A 14660-nucleotide genomic window follows, 5' to 3' on the forward strand; every position below is an offset into this window, starting at 1 on the left:
CATATGTTTATAAATAGGTGATAGAAAGTCGGACATACTTCCATCACTTCTTGGAAAGCAAAGAATCTGCTCTTTTTCTCTGTCTTCCCCATTGGGCAATGGAAGAAAGAAAACTGTTTTGCAAATATATTACCATATATTCACATAAAGCCATGCATGAAATCTGTATTTTCGGTGTGACACTACAGTGCTGTCCAGAGTACTGTCCTCGTACAGTGCTATATATTTTTCGATCCACGACACTGCTAAATCTAAAATTGTATCTTTTCTTTTTCCTGTGGTTCTGCCATACTCATACCGTAGGCTTCAGGACAGCGCCTTAAGTCCTTGGAAGAGGCTTTCCTGAATCAGTAACATGAAGTTAAACTGGAAGAAAGGCATTTTCCTTTCCAATTATCCAGTGGTTAAGGATAGCTACAGCAAAGCACATACCAGGAGCGTCTTGTCCTTTGAATTAGGTTTAAAAAGGCTTGTGCTTCCTCCCGGAGGATGAAGCTTTGGAAAACATTTGAATAGTTAAAACTGCATTTGAACAATTAAAATACCGAACATGTAAATCAATTCTTCGTTGCAACAGCAAGTATGGAGAAATCTGAAATAAATGTGAGTGGCTTCCTAAGCTCTCATCTTGCACTAATTCCTTCAGAACGTCTTTTTCCAGATCTCGCTAAGGTAAAAAACTTGATTCATAGCCTTATATGATTTGCTCAAGATAGCTGTGAAAATCTGGAGCAAAGCAAGGTATTCAGTGCAGGCATGCCAACTCCCAAGGTAGTACTTTATCCACTAAAAGTGCTTCTTTACAGGGAGGTTCAAACTGTTAACACACGCAGCAGTTCAAACAAGATTTCAACTCAAGGTCCTTGATATCACGGAATACTCCTGGTTCCCAGAGGAACAGAGACTGCTCCTGTTTCAACAAACCAGGGATACCCAAACTCAGGGACTCATTACTAGCTTGTCTGGTCTTTTAAAATATTAATGTATTACAAGAATATTTATAAAAATTTAATCTAAAAGAATTTTCTAACTAAATTAGGTTAATTACAATACTCTTAATGCAGTTGCTGTAATGAAGCTATACAGTGAAACTTAACTTTAGCTGCTCAATGCTCAAGCATAACCAACTTAAGGAGCAAAAATCTAACTGTTTTCAGCGACCAGTGTGTGATTTTCTTACTACTAACTGTACTGAATTCCTTTTAAAGCAAAAGCCAACCATCAAAGTCCAAAAGCATTACCACAGAAAGATTCAGAGCAAATGCAACAGGCAATCATCCACTAGAAAATGTTGCATCCTGTATCTGAGTATAAAAAAAAAAAAAACTTTTGTTATTTTCACTTTCTTCTGGAAAAATCTAGGATATTATTTTGCTAACTTCTAAAAATGGAATACTCCTGCCAGGTAAAGCTAAAATGTGACTTGTTATACTGAATTTTTCTTTACCACATTCTAATCTCCAAGGTTCCAAAGACCTTGGTGATGTTTTCACTTGGGTTTTGTGGCAGAGCCTGAAAAAGCTGGGCAAGTCAGAGAGGAATTAAATGTTCTCTGCTATCTAGTCCAAGCAGTCATACATCTCAGTGATCAGAGGAAGCATAGAGGAACTACGTGAATATGAATCAGTAAACAAGAACAGGACAAAAGAAAGCCGCATACAGTAATATTCAAAGATTTGTCATGACTGATCTGTACTCACGTGCTTCTTCTCAGCTTCAAAAAAGACCTTTTAACTTCAGCCTTGCACTGGAGTGATGTCCGAAATCAACTGCGGTATCACCGTCCTGACAAGACAATGAAGAATGTTTACAGCTATTTGAACATCATTTAACCAAAGTAAAATAGAATTTGGCTTTACATATGCTGTAATTAGCTCCAGATGTGCATAAGCTGGTTAGTAATTATCCTGACCAAAAAAATGAAGGTGTTAGGATGTTTTATAATTTTTCTAACAATTTTGACATAAGCATTTTGGGTAAAAGACTAAGCAAGCTTAAAAAGAAAGACTGTCTTAAAGAGCAGTGAGCTTGAAGAGTGATTTCACTGTAGTCCACAAAGGAAAAACAATTGTTCATTGAGTTTCTGCCGCCTTGGAGTAAGGGGACAAACAAGGTATCTCTCAAGGTCTAGTCCTATTCTTGTTATTCTGTTTTTACTATACAAGTACCTAAAAGCAAACAAGAAGGAGGAGGCTTCACTGAAGTGTTTTGTTCCAGATAGAGGACTGTACACAAAATCACTACCAATGAGCTAACAGGGAAACCTGAAGGAAGAGATACAAATTCCCTGAGCAGAGCAAAAAGTACAATTTTACCACATCATTATCTATGCGGTAGCCGGATTTCTTTTGCTGGGAAGGGAACCTGGGACATAGTGGAGCAGGTAAATTTAAACCTAAATGCATTATTATGGAAGATTAAAGGACAAGTAAGAAGAAAAAGATCAACTGTATAGTTGAGATTGCAAGGAAGACGGCAGAGGGCTGGACAAGGCAGAGGAGAGAAAGACCATGCAGATCGGGAGAGAGTTTACTTAGGCTACATCCGTAATACCAAATTAAGCAATGCCTGAGTACATCTCTGATGGCTGAAGTCCACTGGCATGGATCAGCCCACATCTATGCTATTATATTTGCATCGCCTCCGAGAGCAGCTGCGCATGACAATGGCCTAATGGGAATGCTCAAAGGAACACTGTAATACCTGAACTGTGCCTGGGAATTTTGGGGGGGGGGGGGCGAATGTACAAGCCAAAAATGGGGCAGGGACCTAGAAAAATTTCCACGCATGTACTAATATAGACATAGCCTTAATGCCTGAAAGTCTGCTACTTCTGAAGTTGATCCTACCAGCCTCTGGATGGCTCCTCTTGGCAATTCTCCCTTGCTGACAAGGTCAGGCAGAAGCAGACTGAAGAGCAAAATGAATGTAGAATTTTATACAGAATACACTGCTTTCCCACTGTTCAAAAAAGCTATGTGTTCCAATGGGCATTATTAATATACGCTTTGTTACAAGATGTTTGGACATTTAAAAGAGTTCCAGTTCTAACTTCTTCCTCTGTTTGTAGAATATAACAAAACCTGCTGGAAAGGTCGAAGTTCCTAGAAAACTGCACGCTACCTGGCAGCCTCTGTAGTAGAGCAAGTGAAGAAGGAAGAGCAAAGAACAACAGGCTGGAGGAATAAACACTACGTGAAACCCTTGCACAGCAGGACAGTACTGGCAAAGGAGAAGGAAATCTTACGAGCTTTTAATACAAAGAGAAAGAAGAAAATGTTAAAAACTGGTAAGAACCCTAAGTCAAATTTGAGGAGGTGAAGACGGGTGACAATTCTTAAAAGTTGCTGAATAATAAAGTATGTGTTAACAAAACTTTGTATGATGGGTCTAGAGTTGCCTTGGATCCAGAATGGAAATATCCAACCGATCAACAGAGGCATTCTCCTTGCTCTCCTATTAAGAGACGGCAGGAGCAGCTATGCCTCTACCTTGTTATATTTTCTAGGGCCTTGTGCACCTAAAGGCTAGACCAAAATAGAGCTTACAATTATCTCTTCACCAGTACGTGCTGTTTGCTGACAGACGTTACTGCGTAAGCCGCAACCATCAGTATCTGTTTCTCTTTTTTCCCCATATTTCTTTATTCCAAAAATTTTTCAAACAATCAGTATTCTTAGCTTGGCTCGGATTAAAATTCACATTTTGTTTCAGCTCAGAAAGAAAGCCCAGACATGACAGTTATAAAATAATATGAAGTCTTCCACAAAAAACATGAACTACTTTGGTGAGGTAAAGCCTTCTGTAGAAGAAGAAAGTTGTTCGATAATAACATTTTACCATAATTACTCACTTACTAATAAATCTTACTATGGAAGCAACCATACTACCTAGTCTTGATTGTTAAAATTTTATCTTTGGTGATTCTGATTACCAGGATTTCTAGAATTTTCCAAAAGTCAGCAAAGAATATTTAAAGTAGGCAGGCAAACACATAGTTCATGTGACAGATGTGCATCCCATGGACAGATGGCAGGCCTTACTGTCAACTTTCTTTTTTGCTAGTGCATATCTTACCTTTAGAAATACATTTTTAACCTACATTTCATTTACGCTACATTCCACTAGAGTTTTACCTGATGAAGTTTTACCTTAAAAATAATAATTTTTTTTACAAACATTACTTTGTTTTAATTTGTTTGCATCCTAAAACATGCACCTGAATCATCCCAGTTATTTCAGCTTAACAACCTAGTCTCTACCCTCCCTCCAACTGAGCCAGCACATTCTATCCCTTCATATGTGATAGATATATTTTTAATGTCGTTGTTTACCTACCCAATATTGACAGTGCTTATAAAGATATTTTTTACATTCTTTGAGATCTAAGAATTCCATCTGAACTCTCCTTAAAGGTTTAAAATCCAATTCACAACTGCTGAAGCTTTAAAAGCATCCTGGCAGAATTGGTTTTTTAAATACAGCTGCAGTTGGTGTAAGTTCAAGCAACTCCTAGCAGCTCAGAGACACATTATTTACCCCCACAGGAACACCCCAATCAAGTGAGCAGGAAAATACAATGGAACTGAAAGTCACTATATGCCCCTCAACTCTGACTTCTCATTCAAGTCCCTAAAATCTGAGTCAAACAAACAAATATCAAAACCTTATGTAATATCCGGGAAAGCATGGGTTGACAACTGAATTCATTTGAAACGTAATTGTTCATTAGAAATGTAGATTTAGAAGAACTCTAATAAAATTCTTCTCTAAGAGGTGATAAAATGTGCCACAACTATGTGTATCCATCAAGCACAGAAGCACATGGGCGCTGATTCTCCACAATTTGTTTCAGACAATAGAGCATTTTTGACCATTGAGACAGCACAGCTAGGCACAAACAGTCAAAGAGGTTCCTGCAAAGCATTGATGATAATTTCTTGACCCAGGTGGTGGAGACGCCAACGAGGAGAGGTGCAATGCTAGACCTTGTACTAACGAACAAAGAAGGTCTAGTTGGAGATGCGAAGGTTGGGGGCAGCCTTGGCTGCAGTGACCATGAGATGGTGGAGTTCAGGATCCTACGAGGAGGGAGCAGGGCAATGAGTAGGATTGCAACGCTGGACTTCAGGAGAGCTGACTTTGGCCTCTTCAGGGACCTACTTAGGGGAATCTCCTGGGATAGGGCCCTGGAGGGAAGAGGGGTCCAAGAAAGCTGGTTAATATTCAAGCGTCACTTCCTCCAGGCTCAGGATCAGTGCATCCCTCTGAGGAAGAAGTCCAGCAAAGCGGGCAGGAGACCTGCATGGATGAGCAAGGAACTCCTGGCCAAACTCCAACAGAAGAAGGAAGTGTACAGAATGTGGAAAAGGGGACAGGCCACTTGGGAGGAATACAGGGACTTTGTCAGAGCGTGCAGGGATGCGACAAGGAAGGCTAAGGCCCAGTTGGAATTAAATCTGGCAAGGGATGTCAAGGACAACAAGAAGGCCTTCTTCAAATACATCAATAGCAAAAGGAAGACTAGGGAAAACGTGGGCCCGTTGCTGAATGGGGCAGGTGCCCTGGTGACAAAAGATACAGAGAAGGCAGAGTTATTGAATGCTGCCTTTGTTTCAGTCTTCACTGCTAAGGCCAGTCCAGAGGAATTCCAGACCTTGGAGACAAGAGAGGAAGGCTGGAGAAAGGAAGACTCTCCCTTGGTTGAGGAGGATCAGGTTAGAGATCTTTTGTCTAAACTTGACATGCAGAAATCCATGGGCCCCGATGGGATGCACCCACGAGTGCTGAGGGAGCTGGCGGATGTTATTGCTAGGCCACTCTCCATCATCTTTGAAAGGTCATGGCAATTAGGAGAGGTGCCTGAGGACTGGAAGAAAGCCAATGTCACGCCAGTCTTCAAAAAGGGCAAGAAGGACGAGCCAGGAAACTACAGGCCTGTCAGCCTCACCTCCATCCCTGGCAAGGTGATGGAACAGCTCCTCCTGGAGGTCATCACTAAGCATCTGGAGGACAAGAAGGTGATCAGGAGTAGTCAAAGCATGGATTGACTAAAGGGGAATCATGCTTGACCAATCGGAGAGCCTTCTCTGATGGAATGACTGGCTGGGTAGATGAGGGCAGAGCAGTGGATGTTGTCTACCTGGACTTCAGCAAGGCTTTTGACACTGTCTCCCATCACATCCCCATAGGTAAGCTCAGGAAGTGTGGGTTGGATGAGTGGACAGTGAGGTGGATTGAGAACTGGCTGGATGGCCGAGCGCAGAGGGTTGTGGTGAATGGCGCAGAGTCAAGTTGGAGGCCTGTGGCTAGCGGTGTCCCCCAGGGGTCAGTCCTGGGCCCAGTCTTGTTCAATATATTCATCAATGACCTGGAGGAAGGGACAGAGTGCACCCTCAGCAAGTTTGCTGATGATACTAAACTGGGGGGAGAGGCTAACACCCCAGAAGACTGTGCTGCCATTCAGAGGGACCTGGACAGGCTGGAGAGGTGGGCGGAGAGGAACCTCCTGAAATTCAACAAAGGCAAGTGCAAGGTCCTGCACCTAGGCAGGAATAATCCCATGCACCAGTACAGGCTGGGGGTTGACCTGCTGGAAAGTAGCTCTGCCGAGAAGGACCTGGGAGTGCTGGTGGACAACAAGTTAAACATGAGGCAGCAGTGTGCCCTTGTGGCCAAGAAGGCCAATGGTCTCCTGGGGTGCATTAGGCAGAGTGTTGCCAGCAGGACGAGGGAGGTGATCCTGCCCCTCTCCTCAGCCCTGGTGAGGCCTCACCTGGACTACTGTGTCCAGTTCTGGGCTCCCCAGTACAAGAGAGACATGGCACTCCTGGAGAGAGTCCAGCGGAGGGCTACCAAGATGATTAGAGGGCTGGAGCATCTCTCCTATGAAGAAAGATTGCAAGAGCTGGGCCTGTTCAGCCTGGAGAAGAGAAGGCTCAGAGGGGATCTCATCAACGTGTACAAGTATCTGAAGGGGGAGTGTCAAGAGGATGAGGCCAATCTCTTCTCCGTGGTGCCCAGCAACAGGACAAGAGGCAATGGGCACAAACTGAACCACAGGAAGTTCCATCTGAACCTGAGGAAAAACTTCTTCACTGTGAGGGTGACAGAGCATTGGAACAGGTTGCCCAGAGAGGTCATGGAGTCTCCTTCCCTGGAGATATTCAAAACCCGTCTGGATGTGATCCTGGGCAATATGCTCTAGAGGACCCTGCTTGAGCAGGGAGGTTGGACTAGATGATCTCCAGAGGTCCCTTCCAACCTGAACGATTCTGTGATTCTGTGATTCTGTGACTGTTAAGCAGTTTGAGTAGCATTCTGTCATATGATATTCTGCACTACATTTTTAATGTAGTAAAGCATTATTCATTATGAGCAAAACTAACAGGATTTGGCTCTTACTTATGTGAATTGTCACGCTTATTTCAGAAATCGCTAAAATATAAAAATAATGTAATTCAGAATGAAAGCCAAATTCATTCCCACATGAAGATAGTCCTTTGAACCTTAATTTAAATAAACAAACGCAATGCACATGTCCTGCAAACAACTCTCTCTAACTCATTCATTTATTCGTTGCATTAATCTTTTACCTCATTCAAAATTCAATTATAAAACATGAGGATAAGTTTACCTGTTACATGTTTGAACACTGCTTCCACGATATTTTGTTTGAGACTGCATGCTCATACTCATTATCTTAGCTTGCTAGTGGCCTTTGATATTGTTAAAAATGTAACCAACCTCTTGGGAGTGCATTAAAGCTCTTAAGCAGTTCTACTATTTGACAGATCAACAGCCATTCTGATGTGCTTCTATTTCACCTCAGGTCTACTTATTCTCATTTTTTCCTAAAGTAAAAATGGTTCAAATTTTGCATCATCCTTTCAGTGGGTATTTGTACAACGTATTCCAATGAACCACTACTTACAGATGTGTTCTGAAATATTCTAGAACATGGCTGGAGGCCCTCTATGTAAGGTATTTAAATATGCTTGTCATTTTGGAGTAGTTGGGCCAAAGACATAGCTCGTTTCAATGAAGCAAGATTTACTTGCTGGAGATGCTGACTACTAATTTATGGAATATGCGTTCACTGGTATCCACGGCTTCCACTTTTTCAACGTACAGCCTTCCCATGTAATTAAAAACAAAAGATAAGTCCTAATTTATATTAGGACTTCTGAGCAAGTCGTACATTTTATGATGTCAATTGGACTTCCTGAATTTTATATAAAAATATATCATCAACCCACAACACATGATGTATGTCTTCTAAAGCTATGAAATAAAGATGCTAACAAAGGTACTTAATACTCAGACTATGTACTTCTACTTGTATTCAAACTATTTCAAGACGTTAATCTACTCTACAAGAAGTATCCAGTTTTAAAAAGTATTATTAACTTACAGGACTGGAAATACAAAAAAGAAAATAAAATACTCCTTTTCTTCTTAATCCCAGTATCGCGTTGGACAATTCTGCAACAGGGAAATACTGAGAAGCTCTTAACTAGATCAGCACTACTGGATGCCATTATAATTAACAAGAACATGCAAAATAAATTAGTAGTTATGTTTTATAATCATGTCAAAGTTAAATGAGCCTATGAAAAGACCTTCATACTACTGTGATCTCATTAGCTGATTTTTACTTGCTACTCTATGTTGCTACTTATACAACTGAAGGCTTTATTTTGTTGTGTTAGGGTCCAAATAGAAGCACGGGGTGGGATGATCACATTTTACCTGGCACAGATTAAATAATAAATTCCTGAGTACTTCTGCTTGAGCTGTCAACCTCCCCCAACTAAACCTTTTCCCAATTTTTTAACAAATGCTATGTGCTCAAAAATTTTCAGATGTTATATTCTATACCACAAATATTAATTTCAAATTTTCAAAAAAAAAGAATTAATTCTCTAATCAAAATATCTGTATTCAATTAATCGTGAGAATATGCAACTATGCAAAGAATTAGGTCAATAAAAACACTAAAATTTATAGAAAAAGATTAAAAATGTCTTAGGACAAAATTTAATGTCTTAGGATTTGCCTAGTGAGAGAAAAAAATGATGACATAAACTAAATACATCACCTATTTCTGATATGTCTCGTTCACTGTATAACTGATGTATAAGCTATACATATAACTGTTCATTGCTTCTAGGAGGTTTAGGGTTTTTTTTTTCCATTTAGATCTGAGTTCTACAAAAGATTAATAGGACACTGATTACCTGTACTTACCAAGACACACTGGAGAATATGGAGACAGCACAAACAAATGGGAAGCCTGGAGCAACGAAAAAATCACTCCTCCCCAGTCCTCCCCTCCAAAACCTCCACAACAGCATTGTCTGAATAGTTGGGCGTACAAACTAAACCAGCCCTGAGGCAGGTCTAACTTGCTTGACTTGTACTTACATGATAGATAACCCATGTTGACACTAATCTTTTAAGTATGCATAAGCAGTATCATATTCATGGAGATTTCTGAACAATTTACCCAACATGTGCACATACCATGCCTTACTTTATCTTCAGGTACGTCTGTCTGTCTTCTAAAAACATGCACTTTACTGTGGCTCAAAGAACCACCACTTCCTACCTGTTGCTTAATTTTCTTATGCCTCGTATCAAACTGCAGCAACCTACGGACAGTAACTGGGGGATAAGAATCTAACCAAAAATAGAAGTCATAAATTAATCCCAAATAGTTTGATGTCCAATACTACTAACCTTTTACCACAAACACAACAACATTGCAATTTGGTGAATTTTTTCCATGATTACAGTTTGTTTCTCACATTTTCTCATGTGACAATTGGAATGGATTCAGGAATACTATCAGAAGAGGATGTAGAAGCAAAAACATTACAAGGTATTAGGTTCTAAGAGTTTGTAAAGGGTGACCATATGTTATGCATCTAGTCTGTTCTTTTAAGGAGAAATGTATGTATCTACTTATAAATCAGCAAGGTATACAGTCAGAGAACACCTCCTCCCTTCTACCATGATGTATGCACCCTATCAATGTTCACACTAGAAGGGACTCGGGAGATTTTTTAAATCCTGTTCAAAGCAGGATCTGAATTCAGACTAAGTCACTTAGGGTAAGTCTTCAAAACTCTGAAGGAAGCAGATTCCACCACCTGGATTCTCTGGCCAACCTGTTCTGCTGCATAACTATCCTCTCTGATTTTTTTTTCCTTTACCTTGAGTCAGAACCTCCTGTGTTTCAATTTACAACCTCTGCCCCTTGTTTTCCTGCCACGCCTCTCAGACAAAAAACAAGCTTCATCTTCCCATTCGTCTCCCCTTAGGTACCAGCAGGCCGCTGCTAGGGCCCCCCGAAGCCCCTCCAGGTGGAAGAAGCCACTTTCCTTCAGCCCCACCTCAGAGGTTAGGTGCCCCAGTCACCCACCAGCTTGGTGGCCTTCTGCTGAACTCACCCCACTTTATTACTATCCTCCCTGTACTGAGCAGACAAATCCAGACGCAGTACCTAGGTGAGATCTAATGAATGCCAAGTAAAGAGGGATAATGATTTCCCTCAATCCACTGCTTATGCTCCTGTTGATACAGCCCAGGATCCTCTGCCAACTTTCATCACTGCCAGGACAGGCTGCTTGCTGTCCCCTACAGGACCCACAGATATTTTTCAGCACAGCTGCTGCCTAGCCTATACTGTTGCAGGAGGTGAGTCTGTCCCAAGTGCACTCCTCCTTGCTGAGTTTCTTGAGGGTCAACTCAGCTCATTCCTCCAGCTTGTCAAGATCCCTTTGTATTGCAGCCCTGCCCTCAAGCATATTGACCGCATCCTCCAGTTTGGTGACGTCCACTAATCTGATGAGGGTACTGACAATTCTCCTTCAGGTCATTGATAAAGATATTAAACAGGACAGATATGAGAATAGATTCTACCAGGACCAGCCTCTCCTTGCTTTCCTACCCAGCGTGAATTGCTAACCACTGTTTTTGGAGCCCAGTGTTCCAGCCAGTTTTTCACACACACCCTCAGCAGTACATCCATCTAGACTGCAACACCCCGGCTTGGATACAAAAATGCCGTGGGAGACACTTTGTCAAAAGCCTTGTTCAAGTCAAAGTACATGACATCCACTGCTCCCCCCTCACCCTCAGATCTAATAACTTCATTACAGAAGGCAATCAGGTTGGTCAAGCATGGTTTACCCTTGGTAAATCCATGCTGGTTATTCCCAATCATCAGAAATGTAAGAGGATGCGTTCCCTGATCTTCCCAGGGACCAAAGTGAGGATAACTGGACTGTTATTCCCCAGACTGTCCTTCTTGAAAATGTACACAGCATTTGCTTTTCTCCACACATGAGAGACTCCCCCCTTAATCTCTACAGTCTTTCACAGACAACAGAGAGCGGCCTCATAATGACATCAGCCAGCTCTCTCCGCATCCCCAGGTGCAGCCCATCTGTCCTTCTGGCTTCAGAGCTCAGTCTTGAGTTCCTTGTTTAGCCTAGCCTATCTCCTGATACACTCATTTTCCTGAGTATCAACATGGACTGCTCTTGTACTTCATTGTCCTTAACAATCTGCCAGCAATCTTCAATTCCTTTGCCCTTCAGAGCTATCTCCCACAGTATCCACCTATCAGTTCCTTGAATAAGCCAGAGTTTGCTCTCCTGAAAACAGAGTATGTACTCTGATAGTTGCCTTTCTCCTTCCCCTTAGGTTCAAGAACTCCCCTGTTTCACGGCTACTGCACCAAGGCCTCCATTGATTACATCATGCCTGGTTGAGCCACCTAGCATCCGTGGTAAGAAATGGTCCCTGAAATATTCCAAAAAACTCCTGCATTGCTTCTGTCCCACTGTGTTTCCCTTTCAGTGAATGTCAGGGAGAATAACGTTCCCCCATAGGAACCAGGGTCTGCGATCCAGAGACTTTCTCAAGTTGCTTAAAGAAAACCTTGTCCACTTCCTCCCCCTGATTTGGTGGTCTGTTACAAACTCCCACCACTGTGTCATCCTCAGTGGGCTCTCCTCCAATCCTGAGCCACAAGTCCTCACCCAGCCTGTCTCCCATTCCACAGAAGAGCTCCACAAACTCAGACTCCTCCTTCATGTAAAGGGAGAACAGCAGGTCACTCCCTAGTCAGCACTGTGCTTCCATGCGCAGCCCCAAGTTCGGCAGCTCAGGGACAGCTTACACTGCTTATGAGGTTGGCTCAGAACTGGTATGACCCCCATGGTTAGGTGCAGAGAATCACTGCAATCTCAGTGTCCCCATGAGGATCAGATGCTCCCAGAGGTCCTTAACCTAACACCGTTAGGTATGTTTTCTGTTGCCACGTCTTCTGGGAAGACCAAAGGAGTGCTATTCATTGATGGGGTGTTCCTCCTCAATGTCCCTGCTGGTGACCCAAGTGGCCTCTCTAGAGGACACTGCTCACATATCTCAGTCATCCTCTCCTTAGTTCCCTACTGAGAGCTAGGTCCTATGGCAGAGAGATATAACTTTTACGTATAGGCCAGTCTTCACTACAGAAGTGAATTCACAATCAATCACTTAAGTATTTTCATATAGACCACCTTAGGTTACGGGATCAGCTTACAGATAGAGTCACTTCTTTCTCAAATATTAGAGACCAACTGTTCTTGATTATTACATCCATCTGGAATTTGACACAGTCCATTCAGATTAAACAACCCATGGACACTCCTTCAGCTATGACTAAGGAACACAACATTGACAAAGACAGAGCACATAAACAGAAGTCATGTTCTGGACAGATCCCTAAAGACACCCAAGAAACAGAGTGCATTCATAACATCCAAAAAAGTCCCTGCAAGTATGGCAGATAAGTATCAGAGCTATTAGATATTTCCACCTGCCTAGTTTGAGTACATGTCACATCAGAGTAACACATAGTAAATTTTTACGTCAAGCAAATTTCTAGCCACAGCCAGTAACTACTTTCATGTAGATTAGAATCTATGTTCTTGAAGAAGCAACAAGAGCCCCCCAAAAATCTAACACTGTATTTCAAAGAAGGTCACTGAATAGAAATGAGTTAGCTTGCTAAAAAGAAGAAAAAAGGGATGGCTAGAAGAGTCATACCTTAACAGGTGGCATGGAGACTCATTAAATACATCTTTTTTTAGCATGCCTACCATCTATCAAAAAAAGACTTGCGGAAGCCCAGAAGAAAGCTGGCATGAATGAACAGCAGAAAGGAGATTATTAGAAAGAAAGAGGCATCCTTCTAAAAAGTCGAAGCTTTACCCAAATGAGGAAAACAAAGGATCATAATGTCTAGCAGTCCTAATTAGGAAAACACAACAAGGTTTCAGGGCACCATGGGGACTGGGGGCTCCTTAAGACCGGGGGCAACACTGGCAGGGGCGGCAGCCCCCCTTGTACATGTCAAGGAACAGTCAACATTCCAGTATGAGAAGGAAAGCCAGATACCACGTGATTACAGCTTTTTGGAGAAATCTCTAAGAACATAGACAAGACAGATCCAGTTGGTAAGTCATATATTTCCAAAAATCTTTAGATAAGCTCTCTTCTTAAAGAAACTAAGCTGCATGGGATGAAAGGGGAGATCTTTGCATTGCTTAAATTAATTGTTTAAAATATACAATATTAAGAATAAGAATAAATGATAGCTTACAGTACTTCACAGAAGGAGATCAGCAACGGAGATGCAAAGCACCTGTAACAAGGCCTATGCCATTCAACATTTTCAAAAATGATCTGGAAAGCAGAGTGAGCCTTGTTGTCACAACATTTTCTGTAACATTGAATTACTAAGGGAAGGAAAGATGAGGGCTGACTATGAAGAACCGGAGGAGGACATCATAATACTGAATGTGGGGCGGTAAGAGGACATCATAATACTGAATGTGGAGCGATAAGTAGCTGATAACATTTAATGTACAGAAATATAAACTGATGTAAGTCACAAGAGAAGAAAGAATCTTAGAATCACAGAATCTCAGAATCACAGCATGGCCAAGGTTGGAAGGGACAAGGGACCTCTGAAGATCATCTAGTCCAACCCCCCTGCTCAAGAGGGTCATCTAGAGCACATCATGGCACAGGATCGCGTCCAGGCGGGTTTTGAGTATCTCCAGGGAAAGAGACTCCACAACCTCTCTGGGCAACCTGTTCCAATGCTCAGTCACCCTCACAGTAAATGCTAAGCACAGAATGATGGGCTTTGACCTTCTACCTAGAAATGAGAATTTGCAGTTACAAATGATTGTCCTGTGAAAATGTCAGCTCAGTTTTTAGAACCAGTCAGACTGAACACTAGGAAGTGCTAAGAAAGGAGTAAAAAAACATAACAAAACCATCATCATGCCACTGTATAAATTCAGCCACAGCAGTGTCCAGAGTATGACATACAGCTTTCTCCCTTTCCCTCCCTAACCCACAAAAGATATAGCAGACCTGGGAAAGATTCCAAGAAAAACAGAAGGAATAATCAAAAGTACAGATGGCTTCCATACAGGGAACAGGTATGTAGACTAGACTCGATAGGCTGGAAAAGAGATGACTGACAGGGACATCAAAAAAGTCTAAAAGTCAGGAATGGCATAGAGGAGTGTAAGGGTTAACAAACGAAGTCACCAGACCCAGGTCACCCTTTTTGATACTGTTAGGTTAGTTTG

The 14660-nt window shown here is 41.9% G+C and overlaps 1 protein-coding gene across 6 annotated transcripts in view; it reads right to left on the reverse strand.

Annotated features, from left to right (window-relative positions):
* The window catches only part of FOXP2 (forkhead box P2), a 447021-nt gene that overhangs the window by 302096 nt on the left and 130265 nt on the right, over nucleotides 1–14660 (reverse strand). For 5 of the 6 annotated variants that reach the window (XM_068932927.1, XM_068932983.1, XM_068932976.1 and 2 more), the window contains one exon: nucleotides 1701–1785. The exons of the other annotated variant lie outside the window; for it this stretch is intronic. The gene's annotated coding sequence lies outside the window, so the exon portion shown is untranslated. Of the gene's footprint in view, nucleotides 1–1700; nucleotides 1786–14660 lie in introns of those variants that run through there. 6 annotated transcript variants of the gene reach the window in all.

This window comes from Struthio camelus, chromosome 1 (genome assembly GCF_040807025.1).
Source record: "Struthio camelus isolate bStrCam1 chromosome 1, bStrCam1.hap1, whole genome shotgun sequence".
In the NCBI taxonomy this organism is placed as follows: Eukaryota; Metazoa; Chordata; class Aves; order Struthioniformes; family Struthionidae; genus Struthio; species Struthio camelus.